The sequence below is a fragment of the Loxodonta africana genome, chromosome 24 (genome assembly GCF_030014295.1).
Source record: "Loxodonta africana isolate mLoxAfr1 chromosome 24, mLoxAfr1.hap2, whole genome shotgun sequence".
Classification (NCBI taxonomy): Eukaryota; Metazoa; Chordata; class Mammalia; order Proboscidea; family Elephantidae; genus Loxodonta; species Loxodonta africana.
Window position 1 is genome coordinate 36,236,634 of NC_087365.1, and position 14,376 is coordinate 36,251,009.

General features: G+C 38.5%; 1 protein-coding gene across 6 annotated transcripts in view; it reads right to left on the reverse strand.

Annotated features, from left to right (window-relative positions):
• Positions 1-12,378: 12,378 nt before the first annotated feature.
• MROH8 (maestro heat like repeat family member 8) overlaps positions 12,379-14,376 on the reverse strand; it is a 91,415-nt gene continuing 89,417 nt past the window's right edge. For 3 of the 6 annotated variants that reach the window (XM_064276054.1, XM_064276060.1, XM_064276057.1), the window contains one exon: positions 12,382-13,537. The gene's annotated coding sequence lies outside the window, so the exon portion shown is untranslated. Of the gene's footprint in view, positions 13,538-14,376 lie in introns of all 6 variants that reach the window. The other 3 variants (XM_010591667.3, XM_064276055.1, XM_064276058.1) reach the window with 3 other exon arrangements.

Consider the following 14,376-nt stretch of genomic DNA (forward strand, 5'->3'; position numbering starts at 1 on the left):
AGGAATACTCTTCAGGTCTTAGAGCTTATCCTTCTGTTCCAACAAAACTTCAGGAAAAGCCAGAGTGATCTTTTTAAAAGGTAAATCAGAGCATGGCACTCCTTTGATTAATATCATTCTGCGAATACCTTTGCTTAAGATAATACCCAAGCTCCTTTCCGTGGCCCACAAGGCCCTATGTAACCTGGCCCGCCTCATCTAGTGCCTTGTACTTCCAGCTTCACTTTGTTTTGGACTCTGGAAAATGCCAAGCTAGTTCTTGCCTCAAAAGGTCTTTCTCATATGCTGACCAAACTGCCTGTCAGCTTTTTGCTTACCTGGCTCCTCTTCACTTCAGTTCAATTAAGTGTCACTTTCTCAGTCCATCCCTGAGCTCTGTGTCTAAAGTAGCTGACTTTCCTTCCTCCCCATACCCTGTTTCATTATCTTCATAGCACCTTATCACTATCTGAAATGATCTTACTTGTTTATTGACCAGCTCTTCCTACTGAAATCTGAGCTGCATGAGAGCAAAAACTTTTATGTTTATCACTGTCGATCCAATATTTAGATTAGTGGTAGGCACTCAGTATTGAAAAAATTACAAAGAGCCCAGTGTTGAGTGGATGAGGGAAAGGAGTCACTGGATCTCATATGCATCACTAAAAGCCTGGACATTACCCTCAAGGCAGTGCAGGTTTTAATGCAGGGAGGTGATGATCAATCTATATTTTGGACAGGTCCCTCTGGCTACCCCATGAATTGGTTGGGGTAGAGACTGGTGGCAGGGAGTCTTCTGGGGAGTGATGCAAAAGTCCAGGCAGGAGATAGTAAGGGGCTGGTTCAGCACAGGAAGGAGCCAGCCTGAGGAGGGGTCTCTGGCCTAGAACTGGAGGAGCCACTGCTGGAGAAGGAAGAGTCCCAATAACACAGGTTTCCATCCAGGCCAAGGGGGTGAAAGTGATACTGTTAATTGGGATGGAAGTGTAAGCAGATGGATGAGATGAGTTCTGGAGTTGTTGAGTCTGGGATGCTTGCGAGAAGTTTAAGCAAGGCCATTGGGTTCCAGAAGGTGTCCCCCTCTCTCTTGGCAGTTTCTCAGTGTTCTACATTCTGCACACATGGAGAGGGATGAGACTTGGGAATCAGCTGCAAACTAGGTCCCAAATTAGCAAAAACTCAAACACCACCCCCCCAAAACTCAAACTCATTCTGAACCACTTGTGTGGTACCTCCAACTCTACTTCTAGGAACTACTAATGCAGCTGACTTCAGGATCACCTCATTATTCTCTGGAAGGAATGTTGGCACACAGTGTGTGCAAGAAGGGTCTCCTCCCATGAATTTGTACCTACTCAGGGTAAGGAGCACTGGTGGTTCAGTGGTTAAGCGCTCAGCTGCTACTCCCCAGCGGCTTCTCTAGGAGAAAAGACCTGTTAGTCTACTCCCATAAATATTTCAGCCTAGGAAATCCTATGGGGCAGTTCTACTCTGTCATACAGGGTTGCTATGAGTCAGAATCAACGGTACATGGCAATAAAAGATTGGTTATGGGCAGTTGGTGTCTATCTCCAGCACCACTGAGTCTGTAGCAGGGGTTATCCCTCTTGCTAACTCCCTTCCTTGGAGTGAATATAGTCAGCAAAGAAATGTCAGGAACAGTGGAGGTGAGATGAAGTTTCTCTTGTAGCAGCTCATTTGTTTTATAATTTATTGCTCTTATATAAGAGAACTTCCAGCTCAGCAGAGAGCTTGGGGAGTGGGGACAGCCTGGACATGAGGACTGGGAATTTTCAGGCTGGACCTAAAGATAAGGGAGCAGGTTGATATCACTCAGGAAGAGAGCTGGCAAGAGAAGAGACCCAAGGATAGAATAGGAACAACAACATTTAAAGGGATGGATGGGCAGAATTTGAGGAGTAAGTGAAAAAGAGATTGGGCCAGAGGGGCATAAAAGCAATAAGTGGTATCTCAAAGGTCAGAAAAGTAGTACTCCATAGTCCAGTGCCATTGAGAACTTCTATAGAGTGAAGAATTCAAAGAAGACTTCATATTATCATTTGTATGCTTCTGGTGACCTTTGCTATAGTAGTTTTCCTTAGCATGGTGGAAGTGGAAGCCAGATTACTGTGGTTGAGGGTCTACTGGGAAGAAGGTCAGAATGTTGAGGTAGGAAGTAGAAACTCTGTAAGAAGTTTGGTAGAAGAGAAGCAAAGGAAGGGTATTTTCTAGGATAAGGGAAACTCAGGCATGTGAATAATCAGGGATAGGACCAGGCTGAGAGAGACTGAAGATAATCAATGTAGCAGGACCCTAGAGAAGGTAGCCAAGCCTGGCTTTCCTCTTCATAGCTCCGGTTTAGAAGGTCATCACTTTACACCTACACTAAGCAGGTCTTGCTAGATGTTCTACTGAGGGGAAAATAGAGGAACACGCAAAAGGGAGTTGAGAGTGGCTTGGAACAATGAGAAAACTCCCTGGGTTTGTCAAATATAAACATCATGGTCAGGATTTTTTGAGGAAAAATGGAGTATAAGTAAGTCTACCTCATGGGGATACTGGCTTTCATAGGTGGTCCTGGACAAGATTACAAGAGATGAGAATCCTCAAGTTCTTTGCCTTTGCTACAATTAGTCAATTTTTGTATCCAGATCTGAACTGCAGAGGGTCATACTGGCCTTGAAAACAAACCAAGATAAGAGGAGACCAGCTGCTCTCAGGAGTTAGAGAGCAGTTGGTCTCCTCTTATCTTGGTTTGTTGTCAAGGCCAGTATCCCCAAACAAAGAAAAGTAGGTACTCATTGCACCATTTTTCATCTTTTCAGTAGTTTAGTTTTCAGTGAATTGCAGGCTATGTACTATAGCCCTTCTCTTCTTCTCTACTGAATTTGATTCTCCTGATCCGTTTCCCACTTCATGCATTCACTAAGGCCTGAAAACTCTTCATTTTTCCATTCCATAAATGTTTACTGAATTCTTGTGTACAGATGGCGGTGTCAGACCTTGTCTAACTCTAGAGGGAGAGATGACAATCAGCATCAGCCCAAAGATGATTCCCATGAGGTGGAGGTCAGACATACATACCTTCACCACTCTCCAACCTTTTTACCAATCCAAACACCAGCCATCCCTTCATGGCACTCCCTACTTCTCTGCTAGTTTCGATAATTCATTGCAGTGGCCACAAAGAACTCACAGACCATACTCACGAGTATGGGGTTTATTAGTGAAGTAACAGGTTACAATTCAGGATCAAGATCAACTTGGAAATACCAGAAACAACTCAGGATATAATTTTTTTGATCAGGACAGCATCTTCTCAGCCATGCCTGCAAGCAGGCCTCTGCTGCTGTGCCCTGCATGGGCCTGGCCTCTGCTCCGCTGGGGCAAATGTTACAGCTCTTTAGCTCCATTGACATGTGCCCAGAGGCACCCCCACTCCATCAGCAAGCTTCCTGCCTGCAGGTGCTCAGCTCTTTTGTTCTGTTGATGAGGCCACTGCAGACACCTCGCACTGTGGGCTGAGATGCTCACTGCAGCCATCTTGCACCAGTGTCTGGGTTCTCATGCCGTTTCCAGTGTTATGGCTGTCACTGTCTCCTGGGTCTAGGAAGTTCTTTGTGCAAGGACCCTGGGTCCAAAGGAGGCGTTCTGCTCCTAGCTTTTCTTCTTCGTAGGATTAGCTCCTTTAAATCTAGCGGCATGGCAAAACTGACTAATCCCCTTGGTGGGCCACAGACACCTTATTTGCATAGTCCCAGCCAATCCCAGGAAGAGTTATACACACTATTTTATAGTGTGTGGGAGTTGCAATTATTTTGTGGGAGTTACAAAGCCATGGCTAGAATGGCCATATAATAGCAATTTGTTGCACTGCAGCCTGCTATGTGCAAGATACTGATTCTTTCTTTGTCATGACTTTCAGATTTCCCAGACTTTTAACCATTACTGACTTGAAAATGATCCAAGAACAAAAGAAAGTTCCTCAAAGGTCATTCACTAAACAAACAGAAATTGAGAAACATTATACCTTTTTTCTTCTCTTTGGGACTAAGTCTGGGCTCTGACTTTGGATTTTCAATGTCATATCTTGTCAGTATTTACACAGATATTTTCATCTCCTCTATTTTGATTCTCCTGATCTATCACCCTGTATATTCAATCATTATGGCTTTTCCTTTTGCCATGTTATAATTCTCAGACTGTCCTGAATTGAATTATTAGGAAACAAGCTCCTGAAAATGAGGCTAAGATAAAAGGAAAATGCTCTTATGTTCCATTATTTCCCTCATGAAATGAAGCAGATTTAGTCAGTACTTCTTTTTTCTCTTTTGGACAGTATCTAGACTTGATTTTCAATAAACTGTACACACACACACACACAGACTGTACACATCAGCCCATGTTGTTCTCTTTTTTTTTTTTAATTTTATTGTGCTTTAGGTGAAAGTTTACGGGGCAAATTAGTTTCTCATTCAAAAATTTATACACAAAATTGTTTTGTGACGTTGGCTGCAATCCCCACAATATGTCAGCACTCTCCACCTTTCCTTTTCTGCCCCAGGTTCTCCGTGTCCATTCGTTCAGTTTTCTTGTCCCTTCCTGCCTTCTTGTCTTTGCTTTTGGGCAAGTGTTTCCTGTTTGGTCTTGATTGATCTAAGAAGCATGTTCGTCACGTATATTATTGTTCATTTTATAGGCCTGTCTGATCTTTGGCTGAAAGGTGGACTTCGAGAGTGACTTCATTTATGAGTTAGCGGGGTGTCCAGGAGCCATTGTCTTGGGAGTTCCTCCAGTCTCTTTCAGACCAGTAAGTCTGGTTTCTGTGTGTGTGTGCGGGCGTGCGTGCATGTGTGTGTGTGTGAATTTGAATTTTGTTCTACATTTTTCTCCCACTCTGTCTGGGAGCCTCTATTGTGATCCTTATCAGAGTGGTTTGTGGTGGTAGCAGGGCACCATTTAGTTCTTCTGGTCTCAGGCTGCTGGAGGATGTGGTTCATGTGGTCCATTAGTCCTTAGGAGTAATACTTCCGTTGTGCCTCTGTTTTTCTTCATTCTCCTTTGCTCTGAAGGTGGTGGGACAAATATATATATTTTAGGTGGCTGCTTGCAAGCTTTTAAGACTCCAGCAGCTACTCACCAAAGTAGGATGTAGAACATTTTATGAACTATGTTATGCCAAATGACCTAGATGTCCCCCCAAGACCATTGCCCCCAGCCCTCAGCCCCAGTAACTTGGTCCCTCAAGGTGTTTAGACGTGTCTAGGAAGCTTATGACTTTGCCTTGGTCAGGCTGTGACTTCCCCTATATTGTGTTTTGTCTTTCCCTTCACCAAAGCTATAAACCCTTGTCTACTACCTAGTTAGTGATTTTTTTCTCCTCACCCCTCCCCTCCTTCATAACCATCAAAGTTTTTTTCTTTCTGTGTGTAAGCCTTTTCTTGGGTTTTTATAATAGTGGTCTCATACAGAATTTGTCCTTTTGTGACTAACTTACTTCACTCAGCATAACACCCTCCACATTCATCCATGTTGTGAGATAGTTCACGGATTCGTCATTGTTCTTTATTGTTGCGTAGTATTCCACTGTGTGTATGTACCGTAGTTTGTTTATTCATTCATCTGTTGATGGGCACTTAGGTTGTGTCCATCTTTTTGCTATTGTGAATAATGCTGCAATGAGCATGGGTGCGCATATGTCTGTTTGTGTGATGGCTCTTATTTCTCTAGGATATATTAAAAAAAAAAATTTTTTTTTTTTTTTTATATTACTAGGGGTAATTGCTGAATTGTATGGTATTTCTATTTCTGGCTTTTTAAGGAGGTACCACGTCATTTTCCATGGAGCCCTCATGGTGCTGTGGTTAAGAGCTTGGGTGCTAACCAAAAGGCCAGCAGTTAGAATCCATCAGCCGCTCCTTGGAAACCCAATGGTGCAATTGTACTCTGTCTTACAGGGCCACTATGTGTTGGAATCAACAGCACTGGGTTTATATCATTTTCCATAGTGGTTGTATCATTTTACATTCCTACCAACAGTGCAGAAGAATTTCAGTCTCCCTGCAACCTCTCCAACATTTGTTATTTTCTGTTTTTTTTTTTTTTTCTTAATTCATGCCGGTAATGTCGAGGTGAGATGGTATCTCTTTGTAGTTTTGATTTGCATTTCTCTAATGGCTAAGGATCGCAAGCATTTCCTCATGTGTCCTAACTACCTGAGTGTCTTGTTTGGTGAAGTGCCTGTTCATATTCTTTGCCCATTTTTTAATTGGATTTTTTGTCTGTTATTGAGGCATTGAATTATTCTATAGGTTTTAGAGATTAGGTTCTTGTCGGATATGTTGCAGCCAAAAAATTTTTCCTAGTCTGTAGGTTCTCTTTTGGTGAAATCTTTTGGTGTTTAATTTTCAGGAGCTCCCAGATATCTAGTTTATCTTCTGATATTTGTGCATTGTTATCTATGGTTTGTATTGAATTTATGCTATGTATTAGGGCCCCTAGGGTTGTCCCTAATTTTCCTCCATGATCTTTATCGTTTCAGGTTTTATATTTAGGTCTTCAATCCATTTCGAGTTAGTTTCTGTGTATAGGGTCACTATGAGTTGGAATCGACTCAACGGCACTGGGTTTGGTTTTATGGTAGAGGTATGTGTCCTGTTTCATTTTTTTTTACAGATGGACATCCAGTTTTCCCAGCACCATTTGTTAAAAAGTCTGTCTTTTCCCTGTTTAGTGAAGTTTGGTCCTTTTTCAAAGATCAGCTGACCATAGATGGAGGGATTTATATCTACGTTCTCAATTCTGTTCCATTGGTCTGTGTGTCTTTTATTGTACTAGTACCAGGCTGTTTTGACTACCATGGCTGTATAGTAGGTTCTGAGATCAGGTAGTGTGAACCCTCCTACTTTGTTCTTTTTCTTCGACAATGCTTTGCTTATCAGGGGCCTCTCTCCTTTCCATATAAAGTTAGTGGTTAGTTTTTTCCATTTCAATAAAGAATGCTGTTGGTATTTGGATTGGGATCGCATTTTACCTGTAGATCACTTTGCGTAGGATTGACGTTTTCACAACGTTGAGTCTTCCTGTCCATGAGCATGGTATGTTTTTCCATTTATATAGGTCTCTTTTGATTTTTTGCAGTAGTGTTTTGTAGTTTTCCTTATATAGGTCTTTTATGTCTCTGGTTAGATTTATTCCTAAGTATCTTTTTAGGGGCTATTATAAATGGTTATTTCTATTTTAATCTCATTGTGTGAAAATCTATGATTAGCCTCCTTTTTTGTGGTTTAATATTTCAGAGTTCCTCCAGAGCATGTGCCCAGAACCTGATTAAGACTATTAGAGGCTCCAAGACTAAAAAGGCTATAGTGCACACTCTCCCAAATACAATTAAAATAAACAATTCTAAACCAAAAAATAAATGTAAGAAAATATGACAAAGTTCTGATTATTTTTCTCAAGAAGATGTTCATTTTTTTTTTGAAATAACAATTCTTTCAAGTTTTTTTTTTCTTTTTTTGTGCCCCCAGGTGTGTTCAGCACATGACCCCGTTTAGGAAAAACTACTAGCCTAACGTAACTGTCAGAAAAAGCAGTTGATCGTTGTGGGGGAGGGGTAGAATCTGACTTCATCATTCTTAGTGTTCTTGTTCCTCAAAGTAAAATCTAAAATGGTGGTCCTCAAGCTGGAGAAAATAGCGCCAACCTTAATAACAGGGACAACTCAGTGATTTTTTTTTTTTTTTAATATCCCCTTTAGATTTTGGGTAAGAAAATGAGAAACTGAAAAGCACAATTTAACTTGACAGTATTAATTACTCTCTAAGGCCTTTATCCATCAAGTAAAATCCATGTCCAGGTCACTCATTTTGATTACAAAAAGATATTTCAGGATTTTTTTTTTTTTTTTTAAATTCCTGTCTAAGAGACTGTCCTGACACATAAACTTCTATCTACCTGGGCCCAAAATTTAGGATCATTTTTGTTTCCTGAATTCTACATAACTAGATTAGTCCTACTCCACTGCAATCTCAGAGAAGATGGAAAACCGAACATTGTTACCTCCCCAGGTAGTAGCCCTTAAGAGAAGGTCTTGGTGGAAAAGTCAAATCATATGTGAAGGATGTATGAAACACTGAAAGAGAGCAAGAGAAAAATCTTCGAGATTATCTCTGTTGCTTTTCCCTCATTTCAAGTGAGAAAAACTGACATTTTCCTTCTTTGAATCAGAGGTTTGGAATCCAGAAACTTGAGTCTGAATCCTAGCACTGTCACTTGACTGATTTTGTGATCTCTGGCAAGTTATTTAGCCTCTCTGAGCCTGTTTCCTCACCTGTAAAATGAGAATAACAATAAAATCTATACTAAACAGTTTCTATGAGGACAAAAATAATGTTAAAGTTCTATACAAATAACAATTATACCTTACTAGTTCCTCTATTATTTTCCTGTGGCACCAGAACTGGCTGTTTTCAACCAACTCTAATGTATTTTATTGCCACACCTTCAAGCATGCCATCTCAATCAATGTAACTGATTTCTTAAATGCATGAACTTTTAAGAACTTGAATAACTGGGATTAAGATTTAGAGCAAATAGATAAAAGATTATCTATACACATGCATCTGCATAAAATGTCTCCGGACGGATCGATACATAAGAAACTGAGAACAGTAGTTACCTATGGGAAGAGAAATTCAATAGTTGTGAGATGGGAATAAAGAAACTTAAGTTTTACTGTATATCTTTTTGTATCTTTTGTATTTTGTGCTTACTCCAAAAAATAATAAATAGAATGTGTGCCATAAAATAAAATAAAGGAAATAGACCATCACATAAGTATGCTGTGGTATTTAAGATACTTCTGTTGCTACCCGTTTTTATTGATAAACCCAGTTCATTAAAAACTGCACCTAATCTGTTAAGGGTGATGAAAAAAGCTGGAAACAAATAGTGGTGATGCTTTCACAACATGACGAATGTAAATAATGACAATGAGTTTTATTAAAAATGGCGGAAATGGCAAACATTTTGTCGTGTATAATTAAACACAATAAAAAAGTTAAAACAGCAAGTACAACAACAAGAAACCAAAACCTTCATCTAAGAACTTCTAAACATTCTATCACTTCAGAAACTCTTTTTCTTTGACTATTTGATTAAAAAAAAAAATAAGGCACGGGGGTGGAGAATCAGGAATTAATTTCCATATACAATCACCATTATTGCTAAGGTCCTAAAGTTTTAAGTGTGACCAGAAAAAACAAAACCCAGGTAGCTGTACCATTTCAGATATTAACTGAATTTGTAACTAAAATAATAGAGAAGGGTTAATTTCCTCAATGTAAAAATATTCGTATGAATCAACATGAAAAAGATTGACAAACCCTCCAAAATGGACAAGCCATTTGAATAGTCTTAGAAAGGGTATACAGATGGCTTTTAGACATGAAAAGATGCTCAAACTTTCTAAAAAAAAAAAAAACTACTGAAAAACCATTTTTTTCACCTATTCAATTGACAAAATTCCAAAAGTTTAAAAATGTTCCAAACACATTTCTTTCACAGTTAAGCCAAACTACTTGTCATGGCCTAAAGTTAGTAATGATCTTGTCCCCTATATAATTTAATTTGCTAGTCTCCCCTTTCTTGCCCCACCCTAACTGTACTGGCCTCCTTGAAAAATCCTCGAATACCCTAGGCAACCTTAGTGCCTTAACACTTTGAAATGGCAGTTTCCTCTGCCCAGAATGTTCTTTCCTCAGATCTCTGCATAGCTAACTCCCTCACTTCCTTCAAGCCTTTGGTCAAGTATCACTGTCTCAATGAAGCCTACTGTTATCATCCTACTTAAAATTGTACCCCTCAACTCCCAATAACCTCTACTCTTGATTCCTCTTACCCTAATCTTTTTTCCAGAGCGTGTGCCAGCTTCTAACATACTATATGATTTGTATGTTATGTTTATTGTCTTATCCTCACCTGCTAGAATACAGACCCTACCAAGGCAGGGATTTGGTCTGTATTATTCACTGATGTTTCCCAATCGCCTAGAACGGTGCCAAGCCCAAAGCAGAAGTTCAATAAATACTTGTAGAGTGAATGAATATCACATTGTGCTGGCAAGGATATGAGGAGAAAAGCACTCTCCTACATTGCTGGGGTGAGTGTAAACTGTTATTACCATCATGGAAGTCAGTTAGGCAATATTTTTTTATTGACATTATCCTTTAGCCTAGTAATTTCCATTTTAAGAAATCTAACCTAAAGATATACTTTGCCATGTATGAAATACACATGTCCATAGTTAGTCACTACAGTATTTATTGTCTGTAAATGCCAAAAACTGGAAATCACCTAAATGCCCATTAATATGATAAATACAATGAAATATTGATCAGGAATAGAGACTGAGGAAACTCTTTTTGGACTAAAACCGAAATATCCCAAAGATATTTTATTAAGGGGGAAAAAGTGCAAGGTGCAAAACAGTGTGATTAGAACATTACCATTTCTGGAAAAAAAAAGGGAATATATATATTTTTGCTAATAAATGAATAATGGTATCTTAAAGAGGATACACATGAAACTGGTAACACTGGGTGTGCCTCTAGGGAGGTGAAGTAGATGGCTGGGTGTATTTCCTAACTTTTCAATTTTGAACATATATACATATATTATCACTGTAATAAATCTATTGTAAGTAAAAAAAAGTTATCTAAACTCCCTTTTTCCCTTTAATATGGTATTTTAATTTCAAATAAACTCTAACTGATTTAACATGCTGATAGAAAAAAAGTATGTTGAGGTACAGGGCTTTCACATAAGGAGTCATATGCAGAAAGATAAGCGTCTTGAGATTATTTTCAGATTCAGTCACCTACTGATTTGATTTCAAAGATAAAAGCACTTAACTAATGTCTATTTCACTTTTTTATTTCTTGTTTTGGCAGTGATGAGGACTGGCTGTGTTAATATATTAATATTTCAAGCATCTTAAAAGGTTCTTTTAGCAACCAGGATATTACCACAATTTCAGTAACTGTTAATAACAACTTTGGAGGTCATGAATTAGAAGAACCTTTGAAAACTGTTTAAAAAGTCATTTTCAATTATTTTAATAATGCAGTTGATGAAATAGTTTTGCAAAGGACTTTAGGCTTAGAAATCTAAAGAAAAAGAATTCTGACAAGGTTATTTAAAGCTCTAAAACAGGTTACTACAAAGGAAGTGGTGTACTGTCTGGCTTAAAAACTATTTGTAAAACTTTTTTTTTCCCCCAATATAAAACTTTACTAAAATGCAGTGGGATTGGTGGGCCAGACTTTATAATTCTATGGGCTCTTGAACCAAAATGATAATCCAGGCAGTGCAACAACACAAAACTCTTTAGACGTCACAAAGGCTATTTCAAGGAAAAGGCTCAAGGACTTTCTTGGAAAAATCAATTTCTCTAGTCTTAAGGTCACAACACTTAAGCTGCCTACAAATTTCTTTCCTTTTTAGGGTCCTGCCCTTACCACCAAAGAAGTGATTTCCTAAGAACAACTGATACACAATCAGAGCTTAAATTTGGCAGAATTTAGTTGCTTTGGTTTGAGTGGTGCTTGGTTTAAGGACACAGGCTTGGGAGATGTACCCTCAACTGGCATATTTAGGACTATGACCTCTTCTAAACCCATGAGTGGCTGGGGAGGCAGATGCTTTACCTTAACTCTAGTCTTCTCAAAGGGACTGGGGGAAGATTTTCCTGAAAAACCTAAGGATGAATGCACAATGAGGCTGAAGCCTAGGTTTTTTTCTAGGAATTCATCCATTTCTTCTAGGTTTGCAAATTTGTTAGAGTACAATTTTTCGTAATAATCTGATATGATTCTTTTAATTTTAGTTGGGTCTGTTGTGATGTGGCCCATCTTGTTTCTTATTCGGGTTGTTTCCTTTCCTGTATTTCTTTAGTCAGTCTGGCCAATGGTTTATCAATTTTGTTAATTTTTTCAAAGAACCAGCTTTTCACTTTGTTAATTCTTTCAATTGTTTTTCTGTTCTCTAATTCATTTAGTTCAGCTGTAATTTTTATTATTTGTTTTCTTCTGGTGCCTGATGGATTCTTTTGTTGCTCACTTTCTATTTGTTCAAGTTGTAGGGACAGTTCTCTGATTTTGGCTCTTTTGAAGCCTCGGCTTTTTATATCTTCTGTATTGTCTCACCTTGCCCACCTTTTAATATCATTCACAGGTGGACAGGTATTCCCAGCTCCATTTCCCTCCTAACCTTTCCTATATTCCTGCTCCTTTTTTTAAAATTTCCATTTTTATATTCATGCCACCATTTCTATTTAAAAAAGGAGGGATGACAGTACCCCCATAAACATTATTTGGTATCTCTAGGTACCATTTTAAACCAGTCCTGTCCTCCTTGGCCATCAGAAGAAAAACTCTTCAGGGTGAGGGAAATGGTAGAAGTGTAAATGAATCATTTGACAACTGACACACAGTGTTTAAGTGAGGAAGTTATTCTAGGTGCTGGGAACTCATTATCTTTTCAGGGATAACTGAATTCATCCCATTCCTTTGTGTTTTGCATAACAAACAGCAGTGGCAGTAGGTAACTATTCTTTTTCTTCTGCCTCAGCCTTTTCCTCTGTTGTATTTTCAGGAGGGTTTTGAAAGCAGCCACCTATATGATATAGTTTCAGGGAGACAAGAAAATGTCCATTCCCCACTCTCATCTCCAGCCCCACTTCCAAACACCTCCTCTCTCCATCCTGCTCTGTAATGCCTAAAATTTCTCAATTAGAGATTTATGCCTTTGGCTTAAGAACTCTACCCTGTTAAAAAGCAAAAATCTCTGAAAGAGTTGACCTCATTAAGCCTTGCATTATTAATCATTTACATATAATAGTGAGCTCAACAGATCCTTTCCTGAGAGTAGGAGATAGAAAAAAAGGAGCAGGGACCCAAGAACCTGGCAGAAGGAAAGAGGGGAGAAAGTTAGCTAAGGGGTAGAGAGACTTGACATATTTCACAATGTTACAATTGTACCTAGCACAGTTGTACTTGCCAGGGCTGGTGCCTGACAGAACCTCCGCTTTTCCAATCCCAACTGTCAGTTACATGATAGTTTAAGCTTTCTTGGAAAAATCAACAAGAGAAAAAAATAATTTCTTATAAAATAGGTATCACAGTATAAGGGGTTGGGGGAAGCAATACTCAAATAAAACAACTGAGAATCTAAAATAATAAAGACACGGATTGGCCAGTAATAGATCAAGAACAATACATTTTAATAGTATACAATGAAAATAAACCAGGAAATTAAAAAAATTTTTCAACATAACAAATTTAAATGTCCAGAAATTTTTGTGTTGTATATTAAAAAAAAATCATAAAAACATAAACCTATCTATCTCTGAGGAGAGCCTTGTATAAAAACAAGGGAGCTATTTGGAATAGACTTGTTAATATAATCACTATTAAGTACTTCTTTTTTTTTCAGTCCTTCCCAAACTGCTGAGGTAATTCAGTGAAGAACAGTCCTCTCTCTCAATGGATGCTTCTCTCTGTGAATTTTAAAATAATAAAACATAAATAAAATAGAATAAACACTGTTGTGCTTGCTATTTCCTGTTGGTATTATTCAGAAAATAAAAGTCAGCCTGGAGGGAAATGGACTCTAGCATAAATACGAGCAAAGAGAAAGGATTCACTCAACGTCTTACATATCCCTGGAGATTTAAACTTAGCCTCTGCAGGCATAAACGTCTTAAGTTTTTGGAACTGAGAAAAGTAAATCCATTCATTCACTTGGTAATTTATTTTTAAACTAAAATTTTAAAGACAAGTATAGTCTAGTCACTCGGGGCTGTTTCTGTTGTGAGTCAGGGATAGTTCATGAGATCAAACCAAGTCTTCAAAAAAAGAAAAAAAACTCTTTTAAGATTAATTACTATGTTTTGTTCTAATTCCACTTTCTCTACAATGTAGGATGTGCCTTCTAAGCTATTAAAATATGAAACAAATAAGGTACACTAACTTTTAGGTAAGAAGTATCCAAGCTTTGCATTTGAGAAATTATTTGAGGTAAAATGTCTCTCTTCAATGTTTGTTTGGGCAGTTTAGCAACTGTGATTACAAAGCAGACATGCATTTATTCACATTAGAGGCAAACAGTGGATTGGAGGGGATCAAAGCAGACCAGCCAAGGGTATGGGCTCTGGAGCCAGACTACTTGAGTTTGAATGCTGGCATTGCCATTTACTAGTTTTGTGGCTCTGGGCAAGTCACTTTAATGTTCTGTTCCTTGACTTCCTCATCTGCAAAATGGAGATGATTATACACCGGGTGGCTATGAGGATTAAAAGTGTTAATTATACAATGCACTTGGATCAGTGTCTGGTTC